Source organism: Megascapheus bottae, chromosome 7 (assembly GCF_031878675.1).
Source record: "Megascapheus bottae isolate mThoBot1 chromosome 7, mThoBot2.hap1, whole genome shotgun sequence".
NCBI lineage: Eukaryota > Metazoa > Chordata > Mammalia > Rodentia > Geomyidae > Megascapheus > Megascapheus bottae.
Window position 1 is genome coordinate 10,453,178 of NC_143515.1, and position 23,147 is coordinate 10,476,324.

General features: G+C 39.7%; 1 long non-coding RNA gene across 2 annotated transcripts in view; it reads right to left on the reverse strand.

Moving 5' to 3' along the window:
* The window catches only part of LOC150060302 (uncharacterized), a 45,788-nt gene that overhangs the window by 18,753 nt on the left and 3,888 nt on the right, over window positions 1-23,147 (reverse strand). Inside the window, exons 2-3 of one of the 2 annotated variants that reach the window (XR_016536221.1) lie at window positions 20,713-20,807; window positions 7,856-7,960 (exon numbers count right to left, since the gene is read on the reverse strand). This is a non-coding gene — a long non-coding RNA (uncharacterized LOC150060302). The remainder of the gene's footprint in view (window positions 1-7,855; window positions 7,961-20,712; window positions 20,808-23,147) is intronic. The other variant, XR_016536222.1, reaches the window with a different exon arrangement.

A 23,147-nucleotide genomic window follows, 5' to 3' on the forward strand; every position in this document is an offset into this window, starting at 1 on the left:
GAAATGTTCTGTGTGATTGGGATAGGGATTCCACAGACATCCACATTTGTCAAAACTCAGCAGACTGTACACTTAATTATATATGTTATTTCAGTGAAACTGTTAAAAATCAAGAATGGAATAATATAGAGCTAGGATCTGAATCAACAGGAATTCTCAGAGAACTATACTTGTATCTGCATATAGCTATAGAGCCATGCATTTATGTGGGTGTGTATACATGTATAAGAGTATATATATGTGTGTGTGTGTGTGTTTATATAATTTGGGTGTCCTGCTTTTTATTTATTACGTATATTTTAAGTATAATAACATTTAACTGGGGCCTTGGGGTTTAGCTCATGGTTAGGGCATGTGCTAGAACCCTTGTTTGTTTTCATGAGGTTTGGGGATTGTGTGACTTCCTTCTTTCTTTCTTTCCTTCCTTCCTTCCTTCCTTCCTTCCTTCCTTCCTTCCTTCCTTCCTTCCCTCCTTCCTTCCTTCTTTTCTTCCTCTCTCCCTCCCTCCCTTCATTTCTATTTTCCTTACTGACACCAGTTACTTGCACAGAGGGTCAGCCCATCATTAAACATTTGTTTCACCTGCTTTTTTTTTTTGCCAGTCCTGGGGCTTGAACTCAGGCTGAGCACTGTCCCTGGGCTTTCCTCAAGGCTAGTGCTCTACCACTTGAGCCACAGCACCACTTCTGACTTTTTTCTATGTATGTGGTACTGAGAAATCGAACCCGGGTCTTTGTGTATGCTAGGCACTCTACCACTAGGCCAAACTCCCGGCCCCAGTTTCACCCACTTTCTAAGTAGGTGAATATAATTCACTATTAGTAAATGTATAGAGCTGTGCAATTACTATCACAATACAATTTTAGGATTTTTTCCCCCAACATCGTAATCCCTTATACTATCACAGTGAATCTGTGTTGGGCTAAACAAGTACTTTGAGCAGGTTGAGCTCATTTGCCAGCTGTGGGGCAAACCTCAGCCTCTGTAAGCCTGGCTTTCTTTGGATATAGTCCCATGCATTTCCCACCTCCCCTTTACATGCACAGAGACAAGATTTTCACCTGCACCTTCGATTCTTTCTGTAAACACAGTCATGGGCATGTTCTCTATGTTTTTCTGTGGACTGGACATGTGATAAGCTAATGACAGTCCTTCAGGTGCACCTGCTGTCCTCTGTGCCCCAGGCTCTGCCAATGACAGGAAGCAGAGGCTCCTCACCCCAGCTGCCCTTGCCCCTGCTCTGGCCCACCTGTTTTCCTTCTGTGCCCAGGTTGCTGCTAGACAGGGCTCAAGTATGTAGCTCCTGTTCATGCCAGCTGCCCAAGAGCAGGAGCAGGAGGAGCCTGATCCTGCCAGTTAGCTGCTACTGTGAGCAGTGACAAGAACAGAGCTGAGTGTCCCTAGAGCAACACAAGTAAATAAGAAAGAACAAACAGATGACCTCGGCATATTTGGAAGCAAGAGTTTAGCCATACTTTGGGCAGGTATTATGTTTCATCTGAAAAGCTGGTATGGTTTCAGAAAATAAGTGGTAAAAGTGCAAGCCTGTTCACTGAGAAGCAGGGGTACAAGGCCAACAAAGACATGGAGGGCAACTCAAGCCTATTTCTATGCATTGGTTGCTGCACAAACTTAAGGCCATGGCTCATGATTTGCTTTTCATGTTTAGCTGGAATCCTGATGGTATTTAGGAAAGAGCATACTAAACATAATTGATTCACCCATAAGCAATCACAATCTAAGAGTGTGTAAGAAGACTATGTTCTTTTTGCAATGTGATCTTGCTCCTTTAAGGCAGTTGATAGCTGATTTGCATAGTTCTGATTGATTCTCTAGGACTGAAGTGGGTTTCAGTGGACATCAGATGAATGTCATTTTAGTATCATTTTTTTGCCAGTCCTGGGGCTTGAATTCGGGGCCTGGGCATTGTCCTTGGGCTTTCTCAATGCTAGCGCTCTACCACTTGAGCCACAGCACCACTTCTGGCCTTTGCTCTGTATGTGGTATAGCGGAATCGAACCAAGGGCTTTGTGCATGTTAGGTGAGCATTCTATGACTAGGCCACACTCCTGGGCCTAGTGTCATTTTTTTTTTCTTTTCATTGGTTGTGGGGCTTGAACTCTGGGCCTGGGCACTGTCCCTGAGCTCTTCAGCTCAAGGCTACCACCCTACTTTTTGAACTACAGTGATACTTCCATCTAGTGACATTTTTAATACTAAAAATACTTTATCCAGGCTCTAGTGGCTCATGCCAGTAGTTCTAGGAGGTAATCTCCAGAGGCTGAGATCTGAAGATCACAGTTTGAAGCCAGCCTGGGAAGAAAAGTCTCCATGAGACTCTAATCTCCAATTAAGCACTCAAAAATCAGAAGTGGAGCTATTGCACAAAGTGGTAGAGTGCTAGCTTTGAACCAAATTGCTCAGGGACAGTGCCCAGGCCCTGAGTTCAAGCCCCATAGCAGACTAAATAAATTAATGACTTTAAATTTTTACTATGTTGGGGTTGTGTTAAATCAGCTAAGTTGTTCATGGGTTCCTTTACTCAGGAATGCTATTTTTATGTGAGCTATATATTTGGCCTGTATAAAACTAAAACTTGTTTATTAAGGAAGTAAAGCAGGTTCCCATAGGAATGAGGAGAACAGTGACTTCAGAGGGAAGGGAGTGACTTCCCTCCCTCAGAAGGGAGAATAGTGACTTCCAGGGAGGGGGAGGGAGGAGTAGAAGTTCATGGGCTGTATATAAACCAAGGCACAAAGCCCTTGTGCCATGTTCCTTTATTTCATTGGTCTCTACTCCTAGAGCACAAATTCAAAACTCCAGAAGACAATGGCAGAGCTTGGAATCCAAGCCCCAGCCCTTTTTTGAGCATGGACGCCTAGGTGGCTAACTGGTTGCAGGCTCATACAGCTGCTGGCTCTGGGTGCCATTTATCTCTTATCATTTCTATCCATTTTCCTGCTGGCAGGATTTGTGTGCCAGAAGTTCCTGGGATGAACAACAAATATAATACTCTGGGAAAAAGCTGGCTTGATGCTAGCTTTCCTACTTGTTTCACCTCTATAAATCTACTTCTCCTCATCTATAAGCTGAACGTGCTTTTCAGACATGTTGTGAAGGCTATGTGAAAGAAGAAATCTAACCCAAGAGGTTAAATACTACTAAAGATAATGATGAAGAAGAGGAGAAAGAGAAGGAGGAGGAAGAAGAAAAAGAATCACATGTAGGTATACCTCAGTATCTACACAGGATTAGGTCCAGGACTCCATGGACACTAAAATTTTTCCTTATATAAAATGGTATAGCATTTTCAAATAACCTCCATACATCTGTTTTTAGAATCACTAATACAACACAAATGCTACACAGTTTGTATTGTTTTGAAACAAACACAAAAATTCTATACATGTTCAGTACGTTTGCTGAATGATGCTTATCTTTCAGGTTTTCTTCTTCTATTTTCCTTTTATATATAAACTTTGCTTCTCTCCTAGCACATCCCTGGCAGTGTTCCCAGGAAGCTCAGGTTCTCCTGATTCCCCTAGTTAAATAAAAATGACACTATTCCTTCCACTATGACTTCCTTTGGCGTCATTATCTTCAAAGAGATGGTGTGATGAAGCAATTTGAATGTTCCAGTGTACTTCCACTGTTTCAGTAGATTGCAGTCTGTGATGGTATTCACATTTGAGCAAATAGTCTTATAGTATCTTAACTCAAGGAACAAGTCAACTAGGAATTGCAGAGTCCTTAGGACCAGTAAGGGAGATTGTTATGACACTCTGGGGATGGATATAACATAGTAGTGAGTAAAACTCATTTGCCGGTGGGGTGATTAAAAAAAAACTGTTCGAATCTACTGGTCAGCATCAAACAGCTGAGTCCCTAGACAGATGCTGGACCAGAAAAGGAATTTCCGAGTCCCAGAACTGGATACAATCGTCTGGCTTGCCTTATTTGGTTGACATTGTTTGATTTCTAAGAATTATCTTTTCTTTTTTTGGTCAAAGGGTTTGAACCCAGAGCTTGAGGGCTGTCTGTGAGTAGTTTTGGCTTTTGGGGTATGTGTGTGTATCCTGGGGTTTTAACTCAGAGCCTGAACACCGTCCTTGGGCTTTCTCAAGGCTAGAACTCTACCACTTGAGCCACAGCACTACTTCCAGCTTTTTCTATTTATGTATGTGGTATGTAGGAGTTGGGCCGAGGTCTTTGTACATGCTAGGCAAGCATTCTACCACTAGCCAAATTCTTGGCCCTGTCTGTGAGCTTTTGTGGTTAAGGCTAGTGCTGTACTACTTTGAGCCACAGCTCCACTTATGCTTTTTGAGGTGATTGATTGGAGATAAGAGTCTCATGGACTTTCCTGCACTAGGTTGGCTTCAAACTGCAATGTTCAGATCTCAGCCACATGGGGAGCTAGGATTAAAGGCATGAGTCACAGATGCCCAGCTTTTCCTGTTGTCTAACACTTCCTTCTCGAATGGCCTATAAGTCCATGTCCTCATCTTGGAGGTAGGAATTTGGTCTGATAAGTGAAAAGTTAAGGTATAGCTAAGCTTAGTATTACATGACTTGTACATGCTTCTCTTCAACCTATCTCTGTCTTTACATGGTATTACCCTGTGGTGTATGTGTGTGTGTGTATTTACTTTTTCTTCTTAAAACGTTGCCAGTTATTGGACTAGGGTCAATGCTATTCCAGCGTGACCTTAATTTTTAATTGTTTACACAGGAAAAGACCCTATTTCAAACTGAGCCACCATCTGAGGTTGTGGTGGACATGAATTTTTGGGGAACACTATTTAAGATAGTATTCCTGCACTCAGGAAGAACCTGCAATACCTAGGAATATACACCCAACTCCTTTTTAGGAAAAGAGCTATATGTCTTTCACTTCCTTGCCTAGAACTGGCTATGTGATTTACTAGGCTCAGTACACAACGAAAATGTAGAGCTCTTGATTAAATAAGTACTAAGAATGTCCAAGTCAATGACAGTGGTTCCTGCCTCAAATACCAGCTATTCAAAAGACTAAGGTGGAAGAATTACAAGTTTGCAGTCAGCTGAAAGCAACATAGCACTCATTTCCACAACATAAAGCAAAACAAACACATGAAAATGTCAGGAGAGTAAGAGCAGAAGACTAAATCTTGCATAGCCTCTTCTGAGCATAGGTCCTCTGAACTTCACAGTCCCACCTTGCCTTCCTCAGAATGACTCCTAAGGGTCACCTGCCATATCTTTTCTGTTCTTTGTGGATCAAGTCAAATGTGTCAGGGCCTAAAACATGGCATAGCAAGTTGCCTGTATTTTTCCCCCTTGTATATTCCAAGGTTAGAGCAAATTTGAACATAACTCTTTTGTGTAGCTAAAACCTAGTCCTCAACAGAGTTAGATTCTTCTAACCAGAAAACTGGAAAGATAATAAGTGCTCTACTCCAACTAAATTCTATATAATCTATGTTGCCACTACACCTGTACCAGTAAAGACTGAGTGGGAAGCCTAGACTTCCACCCTCACCAGGCTGTAAGGAGCTTCAATTCCCTGTACTCAGGATGGTGTGGGAGAAGATCACATGGCAAGTCAGGATGTTCACCAGAACCTGTGATTGAGGCTGATGCAGGCCATGTGAGCAACAGAAATGACAAACTCTCCTTGTCAGTTCAGGAGATATAGATCCCCTGTAGGGGATCCAGAACTTCTACTTTTACACTTTGGTGACAAATCCTTTCTTCAAAGGAAATCTTTGCCCCTTCATTTTAAAATGCTATTGATACTATAAAGGCTTCTTGGTTAATATTTCTTTCAGCCCTTAAAAAATGATGTGCCCCTTCTTTCTAGCTTCCATGGTTTCTGATGAGAAATCTGTTGTAATTAAAATAGTTTTCTCCTATGTATTTTCTCTGGCTGCTTTCCAGATTTTTTTTTCCTTTTCGATTTTCAAACATTTGACTATAATGTGTCTCACTGTGGCTTTGTTTACCTTAATTCTGTTTGGAGTCTGGAGTTCTATTTATTGTTTTGAGTGTCCAAGAGGCCATGTGTGGACCTAGAATTTTGCCTTCACTGCTATTAATGATCTGGCAACCTCACTTCAGTCAAGACAATGTCAAAAGACAGCTACTAAAAATAACAACCCAAGTTTCATCTGGTATTGCCTGAGATGTATGGGATTCAACCACAAATTTGCATACCATATTAAAAAAAAACAGAATCATTCCAACTAAAGCTTTAAAAGACCAGTAAGTTCCAACACTAAGATGCCAGGCATTAGGGTTATCTGACAAATTCTTCAAGACAGACTTAATAAAATGCTTCACAATATGTTTGAAATAAATAAATAAAAAAAAAACTCCCAAATTTCTCAGCAAAGAAATAAAACCTGTAAAGAGATAAGTGGAAATCTTAGATCAAAAAAGGGTGAAACTAAAAATGTAATCGATTGGATAGAAGTAGAATGAAAAAACTTTGAGACAAAACAAAGAAATTACCCAATCAGAATAACCAATAGATAATAGACTTAAAACCCGGTATTTATTAATTTTAATATTTATTGTTCTATAATAAGAAATGTAATATTACTTCGTCAATGTCTCAGAAGAGTGGAAAAGCTGGTACATGTCTAGAATCCTAGCACTTGAGAGGTTGAGGCAAAAAAGATCACAAATTTTTGGCCTGCCAGAGCTATATAACAAGCTATATATATAAAAGAAATAGTAAGGAGAGGGAGGACGGTAAAAGAATTACTGGAAGGTATAATAGCTAATATATTCCCCAAATTTGGTGGAAAAATATAAACTTATACATTGATGATGTGGAAAAAGTTGAAAAATATTGAGAAAACTCCAAATCGAATTAAGGAAGACTGGGACACATTATAGTCAAATGTTTGAAAACTGAAAAGGAAAAAAAATCTGGAAAGCAGCCAGAGAAAATCAACACCCTATATATGGGAGAAAACTATTTTTATTACAACAGATTTCTCATCAGAAACCATGGCAGCTAGAAAGAAGGGCACACAATTTTTTAAGGGCTGAAAGAAACACTAACCAAGAAGCTTTTATAGTATCAATAGCATTTAAAAATGAAGGGGCAAAGACTTCCTTTGAAGAAAGGAAACTGGTGGATTTGTTACCAAAGACTTATCCTAAAATAATCACTAAAGGAAGTTCCCTAAACATAAAGGAAATGATAGAAAAAGGAACCTTAGAAAAGCAGGATGAATTCAGTTAGCAAAAGTATAATATACTTTCTTTAACCTCTTGATTTTCCTAAATTATATTTAACTATGAAATAAAATATTCTAACAAGTTTTGACATGTTGCTAAATATATATAGAGGATATAATCAATACAATTATATTATCTTTAAATATTGTAAATATTAATTCAAAACATTTACCAAGATGTACACTAAAACAGTGGCATAGCTAAATCACAGAAAAATTTCAAAATATGTTCAAATAACCCAGTAGAAGTCAGGATAAAGAAAACAGATCATGAGCCAGGTATGGTGGTGTGTATTTATAATCCCAGCACTTGGGAAGAAGAGATAGGATTACAGTAACTCTAGATTTGTGGGCCACAGCTCAATAATGCTGAGGGAACGTTATCACCCTGAATATAAGAAACAGAAGGAAAAAACAATGCTTCAAATCACTAATGATCTCTCACTTTAAGAATTTAGAAAAAGGCTAAAATAAACCAGAAGCAAGTAGAGAGAAAAAAAATACAAATAACGCAGAAATTGAAAACAAAAAGAAGAGAGACCAATGAAACAAAAAATTCTGGGTTTCTTTTTGAAAAGATTAGTAAAATGTGGGCCAGGAGTGTAGCCTAGTGGTAGAGTACTCACCTCACATGCATGAAGCCCTGGGTTCAATTCCTTGGTACCACATACACAGAAAAAGCCAGAAGTGGTGCTTTGGCTCAGGTGGTAGAGTGCTAGAGCAAAGTGTCCCTGAGTTCAAGAAAAAAAAAAAAGTTAAGCTAAAATAATCTACCAATACCAGAAATGAATCTGAGTAGATCAGTACTCTGTGTATTAAAGAGACAGTAAGAGAATGTTGTAAACCATACTGCTCACATTAATGTGAAACTGACCAATGCCTCTGAAAGCACAAACAAAATATGCCCGTTATAAAGTAGGTAATTTAATAGTCTATAAATGTTATAAAGATACAGGTCTAACTTTAAAGTTCCACAAAGTAGTCAAAGTCTCATAGATCCTGACAGTTTCATTCTGGATATGTCATATCTGGTGGGACCACCAGGCAATCTTTAGGCTTCTTCTGACACTTCTGGTCATGAAGTGCCAGGTCAGGTTCACCTCATAGGCACTGAGGGATGTGCTGATGGATTTTGTGTACTCACATTTCTAGAAACAGTGGAACTTGAGCTCTACTGTGAGAGAGTTAGCCAGTCTCTTGCGAGTATAAACACTTCAAATGCCTACCATGAGTTTAACTTTGTGATTTTGAATCTCATGAGCTTTATCGAGGCAGTAATCTGCATAAAAGCAAATAGATAGCTCACATGCAAGTCTGGGGCTGTGTTTTACTTACTGTAGTTATGTGCCTTTTAAGCTCCTAGATCTTTTTATTTTCTTAACATATATTAGTTGTACAAGGGGATTTTATTGTGCTGTTTCCACATATGTATACAATGTATTCTGATCAAATTTACCCTCTTTCCCTTATCCTCTCTTCCCCCCTTTTAAAATAACTTCAGCAGATTTTTATTGTTCTTCCTTCCTCCCCTCCCTTCCTTCTTTTTCTTTTCTTTTCTGGATCTTGGGGCTTGAACACTGGGCCTGGGCGCTGTTCCAAAGCTCTTCAGCAGAAGGCTACTGCCCTACTCCTTGAGCCTCATTTCCCATTCTGATTAACTGGAGATAAGAGTTTCATGGTCTTTAGTGCCCAAACTGACTTTGAACTACAATCCTCAGATCTCAGCCTCCTGAGTAGCTAGGATTACAGGTGTGAGGCACTGCACCTGACTTTTCTTTTCTTCCTATTCCAGTTCTGGGGCTTGAGCACTGATCCTAAGTTTTTGCTGGAGGCTAGCACTCTACCACTTGAGCCACAGCTTCACTGTTGTATTTTCATACATGCTTTTAAGGTATTTCAGCTGTATTTACCCTCCCTCCCCCAACCTTTCCAATCTTTTCAAACTACTTCCTTAAATACTTCTTAAGAAACAGGAAATGGGAATTGGGCTTCTCTGTAAGAGTTTCCCTAGGTCTGATGACATTTGGGAACATATTGGATCTTGAATTCTGCATTCTGAACTCCAGAAACACTTGGAGAGAAATGAGGTCTTAAGTATGTGTTATGTCCTTTCAGGAGCCAGAGGAAAATTCTGTCAGGCTCTCAGTCTAGTCATACATATAAACATAGTCAGCTGTGGGGTTTGAACTCTGGGCCTGGATGTTATCCCTGAGCTTTTCAGTTCAAGGCTACCACCCTACCCCTTGAGCCACAGTGACACTTCCAGTTTTCTCTTGGTTAATTAGAGATAAGAGTCTTACTTTATCCAAGCCAACCAGAGCAAGTCAGCCCAAGAGAGTCTTATCTCCAACTAACCACCAGAAAACCAGGAGTAAAGGTGAGGCTTACAATGATGCAGTGCTAGCCTTGAGGGAAAACATCAGGGACAGCCTTCAAGCCATAAGCGCAAGCCTTATGAATGACCAAAAAAAAAGAGCGAGAGAGAAAGAAGTAGCATAATTCTACTTATACAGTTTGTCATTTCCTTACTTTTGTTATTTAACAAAATAAATATTTCCATCTCCAGTACCCAGAGCATTCCTTGATATAGATAAAGGCACAGAGTGAGGGACTGAGAAAATACCTTCATCGCATACCAGACCTCTGGGATCCCATTACAATATGAACTGAGGGCATCCTGGACATAGAAGAAGGAGAAGAATTCAAAGCTAAAACATGGTGGATACAATAATGGAAATTTCCCTGAATCTTAGAGAATAGATGAACATCCATGAAACTTTGAAAACTATAAATAGACATGGCCCAAAAAGAACCTCTCTGAATCCATTTGTGCTTAAAACATGAAGTGCAGAAAACAAAGAAAAAGTGAGAATGAAAAGAGATTGCTCAGAAGTACTAGAAGATTTTGTTTCCCAACATTATTATTTTATTAAAGAGACAATTCTTTAAAAAAAAAAAAAAGAGTATCACTTTAGTGCCAGGGCCAGCTTTGAACTGTGATCCTCAAATCTCAGCCTCCTGAGTAGTTAGGATTACAGGTGTGAGCCACCGTACCTAACTCTTGGGATTTTTTTTTTGTGTGTGCTAGTCCTGGGCTTGAGCTCAGGGCCTGAACATTGTCCTTGAACTTTCTCAAGGCTAGAGCTCTACCACTTGAGCCACAGCACCACTTCTGGCTTTTTTCTCTGTATGTGGTACCGAGGAATTGAACCTGGGCCTTTGTGCATGCTAGGCAAGCACCCTACCAACTCCTGGCCCCAACTCTTGGGATTTTTAAACAAGATAACATAACAAAATATTAACATGAACACTTTTGGAATCACCTGAATGACTTCTACCTAGTATGGCCATCAAATGTCATGTCACTTGGTGCCAGAATTGAGTCATCACAGGAAACACAAGGTAGAGAGTTTTTTGGTAAAAATATATCCTAAAGTGAGCAATAACTTAGCCCTGGAAAACTGGTATTATCATCCATCACATGGAATTAACAATGTCAAACATTAATAATCCATTAAAATTTAATAATACAGATTAAAATGTTGTGTTTGTTTCTTTGCTTTTTTCAAATCTCTAAAATTATGTACATAAGGAAATATTAAGTATTATCAGTACATGTTTAAACAACATTTGATTTAAATATTAAAGAACAGTCTTGGAGGGGCCTGAGAAGGCTTTTTTTTAAGCAAGTGCATTTTAGACTAGAAAGTTCTTCAGAGCTTTAGTGGAAAGATTATTGAAGCCTTAAAAGATTAGAGGACTTTTTCCAAGGTCAGACGGTCTGCAGCAGAACTATAACAAGAACCAGTTTCCTGAGTCCATCCCAGGACCCTTTCCAAAGTACAGCTGTTCAGAGTAGTGATCCAGGAAGGTGGATTACTTAGCCCTTAAATGACTGGATGGCAACGTTCTCTCTAAATAGAGGCTAAGACTTGTGCTTTTCCTTTCGCTGAACACTGACTTATGGAATACATCAACTGTAGGCCAAACCCAAGTGAAAATTAAGAAGTTTAGAGACAAGATTTACCTTCAGTTCTCAATCCATCCCCAGCAATCTCCATTGTATTTGATAAGAAGAAGAAGAATGCTAGTTGTTCTTAGCATTTATAAATTACTGCTGTAGACTGGTACACATTAGAGAGCAGGTTATACACTGGTTCTCGGAAGTTTCTCTTTCTTTTTAAAGATCCATTTCTCTCAGGGCATCATCACCAAAGGAGGTCTGCTAAATTCTAAAATTAAAGTGCATGTTTTCACTTTGTAGAGAGAAATGGTTAACTACTGAAATGATGGCCTTTCAGGCTTTGAGCTCGCACTGCTCATAGATGACATCCAGCTGAGATAAAGTAACAAAGCTTGCATGGATTGCTTCTGGCACACAGAGCAAAGCAGGAATGCCCTCAGGTAATTTCTAGGGGTTCTCAGGGGTTCCTTCCAAGCACTTACAAACACACTGAATGGGATAAAGGCCATTTTCCACTGTTAATCTTATTCTGTCCTGGCCCTGCCTACTTCCCAATTGTCTCTTAGGCTCATTCTTGCTTTCTGCTGACCATGCTTCTGTTTCTCTGAGGATCCCCTCCACTTCCTCCCACTTCCCCCCTGAAACCTCTGCATCTCAGCCTCCTTCACGATACCTGCATGCCCCCAGCTTCTCAGAATTCTGTTCTATGGGGAGAGAATATCACAATGGTCTACAAACAGAGTTGAAAGGATAAAGTATAGACAGTGTAACAAAATTAATGTTTTCTACAGAGCCATTAGGGGAAGAACTTCTTTATCTGGGGCCCTTGACCTTTCATAAGTCTAAGGACAAAATCCAAGGAAGTCTACCCATTAATTTCAGTGGAACTAAAATGACTTCAAACTTTTGGTAAACTGGAAACAGATCTTTGAGCTGAAAAATTATATTTCTTCTATTATGAAAGTAGTCACCTGTCATAGCAGAAATTTCAGAGGTCTTTACGCTTGTAGATATCTTCAGATATTGTTTATATTCATTATCACTCTCAATTACAATAATTATGGGATTTTACACTAGATCTTCATCTAAAATGTTAATTAAAAATATATGTTACCATAGCAAAACTTTATACTTAAGATTCAACCACTTGAGCCATAGCTCTACTTCTTGCTTTTTGCTGGTTAATTGAAAATAAATGTCTCACAGACTTTTGTCCAGGCTAGCCTTGAACCCAGATCCTCAGATCTCAGCCTCTTGAGTAGCTAGGATTATAGGTGTGCCTGATCTAGACTTTAAAATATTTTGAGAATTATATTTTAATATAATTGGTTCCCTTTGCAATTCTATGCATTCCATTTTATTAAATTTAAAACATTTCACAGCTGGGCGCCATGGCTCATACCCAGTAATCCTAGCTACTCAGGAGGCTGGGATCTGAGGATTGTAGTTCAAAGCCAACCCAGGGAACTAAAAAGTGTGAGACTCTTACCTCTAATTAATTACTAGAAAAGGGGGAGTGGGGTTGTAGCTCAAGGGATAGGGTGGTAATCTTGAGCTGAAGAGCTCAGGGACAGTGCCCAGTCCTAGAGTTCAAGCCCCATGACCCACAAATAAAGAAAACAACAACAACAACAACAACAAACCCTTTCCTGGCAAGGCTCCCATAGACTTCTTAGATTGTCATAGGAGTGGATAGAACGATGTGCTTACGAAACACTGACCTAGCAGGTTAATTATCCTAAAGGATATTAGAAGTTACTTATGATTGAAAATGTTCAGTTTTGAGCTTTGTTCCAACATGACCAGGATGCAAGTCTCAAAAGACCCAGGAATACAATACAATACCCAGGAATCCACTTCATCTTAGCTTTCCAGAGGATGTTGCCTTCTGACTTATCCAAAACCTGGTTCAGCAAGCAGGGCATTGCTGAGTTGGCTTTTGAGTCAGCAAGATATATACTGTGGAATGAATTATAACCTCCAAAAAGATGTTCAAGTCTTAACCCCTGCCATATGGTAATGTGATCTTTTTGGGAACAGGGTCTTTACAGAAGTAATCAAGATGAGGTCTTACTGGTGTAGGCATATTTTACAATATTGACCTTTGCAGATGGAACTGTGTTGACTAGCTGGAATCCTCATAAGATGTGGAGAAGAGACACGGAGATAATAATGTCATAGACAACAGAGGCAGAAACTGAGATGGTACAAGATTGAGTCAAGAAACATGAAGGATCGCAGCTACCAACCAGAAATTAGGGAGAGGCAAGGAAGGATCTGATCTAATGTCTCAGCGAGAGACCAATCCTGCTGTTACAGTCATTTCAGACTTTAAGCCTCTAGGATTTTGAGAATAAATTTCTATTGCTTTAAGCCCTGAAAATGGCAGTACTGGCCTGGAGGTAGCTCAGTGGTAGAGCACTTGCTTGTCAGGCACAGGGCCCTGGGTTTAATCCCAGCACCAAAAAAGACAAAGTACTCTGCTACTGTAGTCTAGGAAATAAACCCAGTTGTGATCAGAATGCCAATAAAGGAAAAGAGGGTGGGACCTCACTGAGGTCATGAAACTGGTTGTGTGACTTTCAGAGACTAGTTGAGAATAAGGCTTGTTGTACATGTGGCAGAATCTGGCTGGAGACAAACTCTGATTATTACAAACCATCTGGTTGTCAAGTGTGGGGAAGGAAATATATAGCTTCCACCCACATCCAACTGGCAAAGCCTAGAGACACCCAAAATAGCTGTACAATTGTTAGGCTTAGAGATCAGCTTAGCTCAGTTGAAAACAAAATACCTCTCTCCCATTTTATGTTAGGTTTGGTTAGGGCTACCCCAGCTCACAAATGTTTCAAGTAAAAAAATATTCTTTTTTTTCCACCTTAAATTTTTATCTCTTCCCTCCTCTTTCCCTAGGGTGTAAATGCATGTTCAGGGATGACTGAGTAGGGCTCAAACTTATTAGTAAATCTATGCTGGCCCCAGTCTGTGATCTATCTTCTTAAGAATGAGCTCCATTTTTACCCAGCACTCTTCCATCCTGCCTGCTTCTCAAGATGGGGCAAGAGTCTAAACTGTAACTCTCTTCTCTACGAATACTGTCCCTATAGATGCTATAGCTTTGTTTACCTAAGAAGACAAAAGATGTCATTAGACATTTGGGCATCAATTCAGATACTCTCTTTTCAAATACCCTTGGAGGTAGCTGGCAAAAGTATTCTAGGACTCTGATTTCTTACCTCCCTGGTCTGGATACTCAAAGAAGGAATGAAGGAGGATCAGTGAGGATAAGAGCATTTGATTGTTTGGGTTTTCCAGTCTACCATAGTTCTAGCACTTTCTCTCAGGATCCCATTTCTTTCATGCTGGACTCCATCTCTATACATTCTTTTTTGTTTGTTTGTTTTGTTGGTCCTGGGGCTTGAACTCGAGACCTGGGTGTTCTCTGAGATTTTTGTGCTCAAAGCTAGTGTTCTATAACTTGAACCACAGCTCTACTTCTACCCTTTTTGGTACTTAATTAAGAATCTCCATTTAAGGTACTTTCTTGCCTGGACTGGCTTTGAATTGCCATCTCAGATCTCAGTCTCCCGAGTAGTTAGGCTTACAGGCGTGAGCCACCAGCACCCAGCTATTTCCATATGTTCTAAGTAGTCCTACTACTGAGATCCCAGGCCAGACTTCTCCTCTTTCCTGGAGAGGTGTTTTGAAGTCTCCCCTACTCCCAATAAACTCATATATAGAGGTTTTATATTGTATATTGCGTAACAGTATATTGTAGAGCTGAGTGCTAGTGGCTCACATCTGTAATCCTAGAAACTCAGGAGGCTGAGATTTGAGGATCGAGGTTCAAAGCCAGCCTGGGCACTAAAGTCCATGTCACTCTCAGCTCCAGTTAACCATCAGAAAACCAGGAGTGGTAGCCTTGAGCTAAAGAACTCAGGGACAATACCCAGGCTCAGAGTTCAAGTCTCATGACCAACCAAAAACAAGTGTATTGTAATACTAGGGCCCTTGGGTCCAGGAGTTTGGCCTAGTGGTAGAGTGCTTGCCTAGGATGGGCGAAGACCTGGGTTTGATTCCTTGGTATCACATACATAGAAAAAAGCCAGAAGTGGTGCTGTGGCTCAAGTGGTAGAGCTCCAGCATTGAGAAAGCCCAAGGACAGTGCTTAGTCTGTGAGTACAAGTCCCAGGACTGGCAAAAAAAAAAAAATACTAGAGTCCTTACAAGAACCACCCAACTTTCCAAAAGTTTCTCCTGGACAAACTCAAAGTCAATCATTGACTCTGATAAGTTTGTACTCGGGTAATTTAATATTCAAATGTCAGAAATTAGTTTTCTGGGTTTTTTTCAACTATTCCACAGAGATAGATATTCTGAAGCTACTTTGATCTGACATAAAACCAAAGCATTTTATGTCTAGTCCTGTCCCTCAGATCAAGTCTCCTATTGAAGAAAATACCTACTAGCAAGGAAAATCACATTGCTTGCACTCATGTGGTACGGCTGGAAACCACATTCCTCCTCTGCCTCCCCAGTGTTAGGATTATTGCTCTGCCTCACCATTAACAGCTCTTCTTTTACGTTTTTTCTATATATTTTTATTGTAATTAATAGAAGGATTACATTATATTCACCAGCTAGAAGGTGTATTACTTCACAAGCATTAATACCCTTTCTCATGTCTTGGTTCCCATTTCCCTCCCCCCAACCCCACCCCTCATCTTGTAGTCCTGGGGGTTGAACTTGGGGCTTTGAGGTCTTGCTTGCCTTTTTTGAATCATGCTTCAAGTTCATTATTTTTTTTGCTTCTTAATTGGAGATACACTTTCACCGAATTTTCTTTTTTTAATTATATTTTATTGTTTTCTCATATATTTTTTATTGTGATTAATAGAAAGGTTACATTATATTGGCCAGATAGAAGGTACATTACTTCACAAACACTGATACCCTTTCTCATGTCTTGGTCCCCATTTCCCTTCCCCTACCCCCACCCTTCATCTTGTTTTCCTCCCTTCCCTTTCCAATTTCAAATAACCAAATACGCATATATCCAATATATCAGATAACAAAGTGAAATACTGTAACAATATGAGATAACCAAGGGACAGAAAAAGAGATGAGAGATAACATAGTACATTAAGGACAACAGTCACTCAATTATATGGCTTTTGTTTCCTTATCCTGGAGTTCCTTACATTTGGTGTCATATTATTTGGCCTAATGTCTCTAGATTTTGTTCTATTATAAATCTCTGCTAGGAGAGTCCAATGTTTCTACTGATTAGGACAAATGAGGGAAACCATTGAGCCTAAGTTCCTTTGAATCTGGCTTACTTCACTTAATATGATTTTTTCTAAGTCTTTCCATTTTCTTACAAATGGGGCGATGTCGTTCTTTCTGACAGCAGCATAGAATTCCATTGTGTATAAATATCACATCTTGTTGATGCACTCATCAACTGAGGGGCATCTGGGTTGGTTCCATATCTTTGCTATGGTAAATAGTGCAGCAATGAACATCATTGTGCTTGTGGATTTAGTATGTCCTTGTTTCTGGATAATTGGGTAAATGCCAAGTAGTGGAATTGGAATTGCTGGGTCATAGGGAAGCTCTATGTTTAGTCTTTTGAGGAACTGCCATACTGCTTTCCATAGTGGTTGAACGAGGTTGCATTCCCACCAACAGTGTAGTAGTGATCCCTCCAGCATGTGTTGTTATTAGTTTTCTTGATCCTGGCCATTCTAACTGGAGTGAGGTGAACTTGTTTTGATTTGCATTTCATTTATGACCAGAGATGTCGAGCATTTCTTCATGTGTCTATAGGCCATTCTTATTTCTTCTTCAGAGAAGACTCTCTTTAAGTCTTTGGCCCATCTTTTAATGGGATGGTTGTTACTTTGGAGATTAGTTTTCGTGTGATTCAATTTTTTATGCTATTGATATATTTTAGATATGAGGCCTTTGTCTGTTGTATGGTTAGTGAAGATCTTCTCCCATTCTGTAGGCTTCCTAGTTAATTTACTAGCTATGTCCTTTGCCATACAGAAGCTCTGCAGTTTAATGAAATCCCACTAGTCCAGCCTTTCTCTGATTCTTGGTCCTTGTTGAGAAAGTTTCTACCTGTGCCAAGGAGGCCTAGTGTGTCTCCTATTCCTTCCTGTAAAGTTTTCAGTGTGTCGGCTTTTACCTCGAGGTCTTTGATCCATTTGGAGTTAATTCTAGTGCAGGGTGACAAAGAAGGGTCCAACTTTAGTTTTCTGCAGGTACTTAACTGGTTCTGCCAGCACCACTTGTTGAAGAGGCTGTCTTTCTTCCATTCTATTTTTTTTGGCTCTCTTGTCAAAGACTAGGTAGCCATAGGTCTGTGGTTTAATATCTGGGTCCTCAGTTCTATTCCATTGGTCTTCAGGCCTGTTCTTGTGCCAGTACCAAGCTGTTTTGATAATTATAGCTCTGTAATAGAGTCTAAAGTTTGGAATTGAAATTCCTCCAGCGCTGTTCTTTCTGCTAAGAAGTGTTTTTGCTATACGGGGTCTTTTATTATTCCATATGAAATCTTGGATTGCCTCTTCTATTTCTTTAAAGAATGACATGGGGATATTGATGGGTATTGCATTGAATTTGTAGATAGCCCTTGGCAAGATTGTCGTTTTCACGATGTTGATTCTTCCAATCCAGGAGCAGGGTAGGTTTTTACATTTCCTCAGTTCTGCTTTAATTTCCTTTTTCAGGGTTTTAAAGTTTTCATCAAAAAGGTCCTTTACATTCTTAGTTAAGTTAATTCCTAGGTACTTTATTTTCTTTGAGGCTATTGCAAAAGGAGTTGCTTTCCTGATTATTGCCTTATTCCTCTCACTGTTGGCATAGAGGAAGGCAGTTGATTTCTGAGGGTTAATTTTATACCCTGCTGCCTTTCCAAAGTTTTGAATCAACTCAAGGAGCTTGGGAGTGGGGTCTATAGGGTTCTTTCAATACAGAATCATGTCATCTGCAAAGAGGGAAAGTTTCACTTCCTCTTTCCATATTTGGATTCCCTTTATGCTTGCTTCTTGCCTTATTGCTCTGGCTAAGAATTCTAATACTATGTTGAAAAGGAGTGGAGAGAGTGGGCATCCTTGTCTCATTCCTGATTTTAGAGGGAATGGCTTTAGCTTTTTGCCATTAAGTATAATACTAGCTGTGGGTTTGTCATACACAGCCTTTATTATACTGAGGAATGTTCCATGGATTCCTAGTTTCTCCAGATCTTTTAGCATAAAGGGGTTTCACCGAATTTTCTATCTAGGCTGGCTACATACTTCTACCCTTCAGACCCAGTCTCCTGAATTTACTAGAGGCAGAGGGCACTAGCACCTATGTGATGATGATGATATTAGAAATGATCATGATAGCCAGGTACCCGTGGCTCACATCTGTAATCCTAGCTACTCAGGAGGTTGAGATCTGAGGATAGCTGCTCCAAGTCAGCCTGGGCAGGAAACTCTGCCAGACTCTTTTTTCTGATTATCACTTCCTAGTGAAACTGTTGCTCAGATGGAAAGCTACTTGTTTTCAGTGAAAAAGCCAAGCAAAAATGGAAGGCTCTGAGTTGAAGCCCTCATACTGTTACAAAAAGGAAGAAAGAAAAATAAAGCCAAGACACATTCATCAATTAAACATAAAAGAACACCAAACCCAATAACACTGAAGCTGACATTTACTGTGATTTTTTTTCTGCCAGTCCTGGAGCTTGAACTCAGTGCCTAGGCACTATCCTTAAGCTTTCTCTTGGCTAGGACTCTACCACTTGAGCCACAGTACCATTACTAGACTGCTCCCAAGTGTTTGCTCATGGAGGTTGCCTTGATAGTCACCTGACCTTGACTTCCTAGACTATACCATTTAAATTATTCTAACTTGTTCTCCTGTTCGTTTCTAATTATTTGTGACTTTTAATTTCTGATACATACATATATATATATATATATATATGTATGGTTAGCCCCAAACCCATTGGTTAGCAAGATATAATTCATATCTTCATGTATTATAGAATATAATTGGCTGGTTATGGTGTCTCATGACCACCAACTCAGCACTTGGGACCCAGAGGCAGAAGATTTCCAGTTTGAGGCCTGCCTGGGCTACATACCAAGTCCTTCTCCCAAAAGAAGATAATATAATGAAATACCTTTAGAGAAGATTAACAATAGAAATGGAAACATAGAATTAATATGTTTTTATAGCACATCAATGGACATCTAAAAATACATTTGAAGACTATGGGGTTGTGAGTCCACTTTGAGAATGTTATTGTTGCCAGCTACAGTTGATGCATGAAAATCATGAGAGTCTTTTTATGTTGAGATTTGGCTAAGTATTGGGCATTCAAAGGAGAAGTTCAGGTGGCATGGGGGAAAGGTCACAGCAATCATTATAGTGTGAGAATGTCCCACTGGAGACATCATACACTGAAGGGGAGAGGGGAACTTTACCATGTAAGTGACGTCAGCACTGTCCTGATGAATGAGGAGGAATTCCCCAGGTTGAAAAAGGAGGAACTTGAGGCAGAGGGAGTTATGCCTCTGGGAAACATGTATGTGTGCACAATTTTGCATCATTATCAGTCAAATAACCAATAACGAATATCTATTTTGTGTTAAGCTTAGTAGGAGGCCGGGTGAAGTTAAAGTGCCTTCTTTCAGGAAGCTAAGAACTTGGCCAGGATACACAAAACTGCAAGTGAATACGTTTCAAAAAGTTTTAACCTAGGGCCAGGAGTTTGGCCTAGTGATAGAGTGCTTGCCTAGCAGAAAGTCTGGGGTTGGATTCCTTGGTACCACATCCATAAAAAAGCTGGAAGTGGTGCTGTGGTTCAAGCGGTAGAGTGCTAGCCTTGAGGAAAAAGCCCAAGGACAATGCTCAGGTTCTGAGTTCCAGCCCCAGGGCTGGGAAAAAAAAGTATTCAACCTACAGGGTAGTACAGAATTTCCAAAGAGAGTAAGTAGCCCAGAGTTTAGGTTACTAAGTGTCTCCAGTAATCTGGGAAATCAGGGTAGAAGAGCTTCATGGGTAGGCAGCTAATGGAGCTTCAAAAGGCAGAATGACACAAAAGCAGATTCTGGGGTCATGTCCCTCTCAAAAGGTGATCATGAAGCTGGGTGCTAGTAGCTTACACCTGTATATTCTACTCAAGAGACAAAGACCTAGAGGATTGAGATTTGAATCCAGTTGGCAGATAAGTCTTAGAGATTTCCTTACTAAGTAGCCAGCAAAATGCCAAACTGGAGGCATGGTGCAAATAAGTAGAGGGATAGTTATGGGCAGGTAAGCTGAGTGGGAAGAACAGTGCCCAATACCAGCACACACACACACACACACACACACACACACACACACACACACACACACACCAAGACTTGTAAGGTAACACATGGAGGGGAAGACCAGGTATGGTCATAGAGTGGTGCCTGGGCTATGTTCCATTTCATCATTGAGATTAATATACTTACAATGAAGGCAATGACTCCTTACCATCTTTTCCTTCTAGTCCAGAGTGGATATCAAGCAGGTAGCTTGTCTAGCAAACAGAATGATGAACTGGCAGGTTATCTTATCAACTTATTATCCTTAATGAAGCAAAAGAAACCTGTTTAGTAGGGCAAATAAATCTTTCCCCACTTGTGCGAGTTTTCATGGTGAATTTTCTTTGTTTTTCATCAATGAAGTTTCTTCTCAACGATGTTCATTGCAGCACTATTTACCATAGCAAAGATATGGAACCAACCCAGATGTCCCTCAGTTGATGAGTGGATCAACAAGATGTGGTATTTGTACACAATGGAATTCTATGCTGCTGTCAGAAAGAACGACATCGCCCCATTTGTAAGGAAATGGAAAGACTTAGAAAAGATCATATTAAGTGAAGTAAGCCAGACTCAAAGGAACTTAGGCTCAATGATTTCCCTCATTTGCTATAATCAGTAGAAACTTTGGACTCTTCTAGCAGAGATTTGCAATAGAGCAAAACCTAGACACATAAGGCCATATAGGATGACGCTAAATGACAGGACCTCCAGGATATAGAAACAAAAGCCATATAATGAGTGATTGTTGTCCTTAATGTACTATGTTATCTTTCATCTCTTTTGCTGTCCCTTGGTTATCTCATATTGTTACGGTATTTCACTTTGTTATCTGATATATTGGATATATGTGTATTTGGTTATTTGAAATTGGATAGGAAAGGGGGGAAAACAAGATGAGGGTGGGGGTGGGGGGAGGGAAATGGGGACCAAGACATGAGAAAGGGTATCAATGTATGTGAAGTAATGCACCTTCCATCTGGTGAATGTAATATAATCCTTCTATTAATTACAATAAAAAAATATATGGAGAAAAAAAAAGAAAGTTGCTTCTTGGGTAAACATCAGGGATACTAGAAATAGGTTGATAGAGGAGGATTTTTTTTTGAGAGCTAGTGCTGGAACTTCAACTCAGGACCTTGCACTCTTGCTCACTTGATTTTTTTTTCCTTACCACAGGTGCTCTATCACTTTTAACTATGCCTCCAGTCTGGATTTTTCCTGGTTAGATTTGATGTCTCATGATCTTTTCTACACAGCATGGCTTTGAATTGTGGCTCTCCAGATCCCAGCCTCCTGAACAGCTAGGATTACAGGTGAGAGACAGTGGGGCTTGACTGACAGAGCATGTCTCCATGGACATTCTATTTGTGAATCACCTAAAAGTTATGTTTTAAGTTTGAAAGAATGTCTAGAGGTGCCAGTTTTGTTGACAAAGCCCTAGTCCTAGCTATGGAAACGTGCACAGGAAACAGCAACACCGAGGAGCCCTGCCTGTTGTACCCATAGTGTCAGTGATCTCTGGACACTTGGACACACTTCCTGACATTGTTCCCTTCAAAGGAAACTTGCACATTCAGATGAGACTTGGTAGGTTTAGACTTCTGTTTATGAAATGAATTCTCCCTCAGTCTTTGAATGTATTCACACAGAGAGACAAGAAGTAATCTCAGGTCTTTTTATTTTCTGTAGAGTAGATGCACTACAAATAAGTAATGTTTTATTATCAGAGAAGGAAGACCTTTCTTAGGTGTTGCCCTTCTCTGAAGGTATAAAAAAACACGTGTTCTTGTTAATTTTTACAATGATCACTCTAAGACGTTGATGGAAGGAGTTCCAGTACCTTTGGAATGACAGTTTTCCCCTCAATGTAGCTCCGATTTTCTCCACTAGGCATCTGACTGCACCCAACATGCAAGAGAAGCTTCAATTCTTCCCTCTCCCCAGGAGCAAGATACAGTCAGTAGAAGTTCATATAATATCAATGATAGAAATCTTGAAGCAGAGGCCACCATTATCTTTAACTTTTGCTTTCCAATACCTGTAGATGCACAGGAATTTGTAAAAAAATAAAATAAAATAGTTCAGCAAGTTCCCTATACTTTGCTCTCTGCTTCCAAGGTTAACCTTTGATAACACAGTACACCAACAAAATCAGAAGTTTGGCATTGACCCTGGTACTGTGGTTGTGGTTTTATTTTTATTACGTTGACATCTGAAAGTATAGAAACTGAAAGCCTTAAAATTCAAGAGAAGAAGCTTGTCTACAGCGAGGACTGACTGCTATCAGGCTCAAGTTCTCTCCACACTCCATCCTGCTCTGGTTTTGCATCTTACTTTCTTTAGACAGAAAAAAAATGCCATTTCTGGTAAATTGTACTCATTCTCATCTTGAATATGCAGAACTTAGTACTGTGTTGCTGCAAAGAGGACTTCCTTGAGCACCACTCTTGATTTTTCTATGACATACAAAACCTCAGCTTAAATTTAACTATGTTCCAAAATTTATGTGCCAGTGATTGTATATAGATTCCCTTCTTGAATACTTTGTTATACATGACATTTGAAATATGATGTAAAAATCAATGTTAATAAATTCTTTAA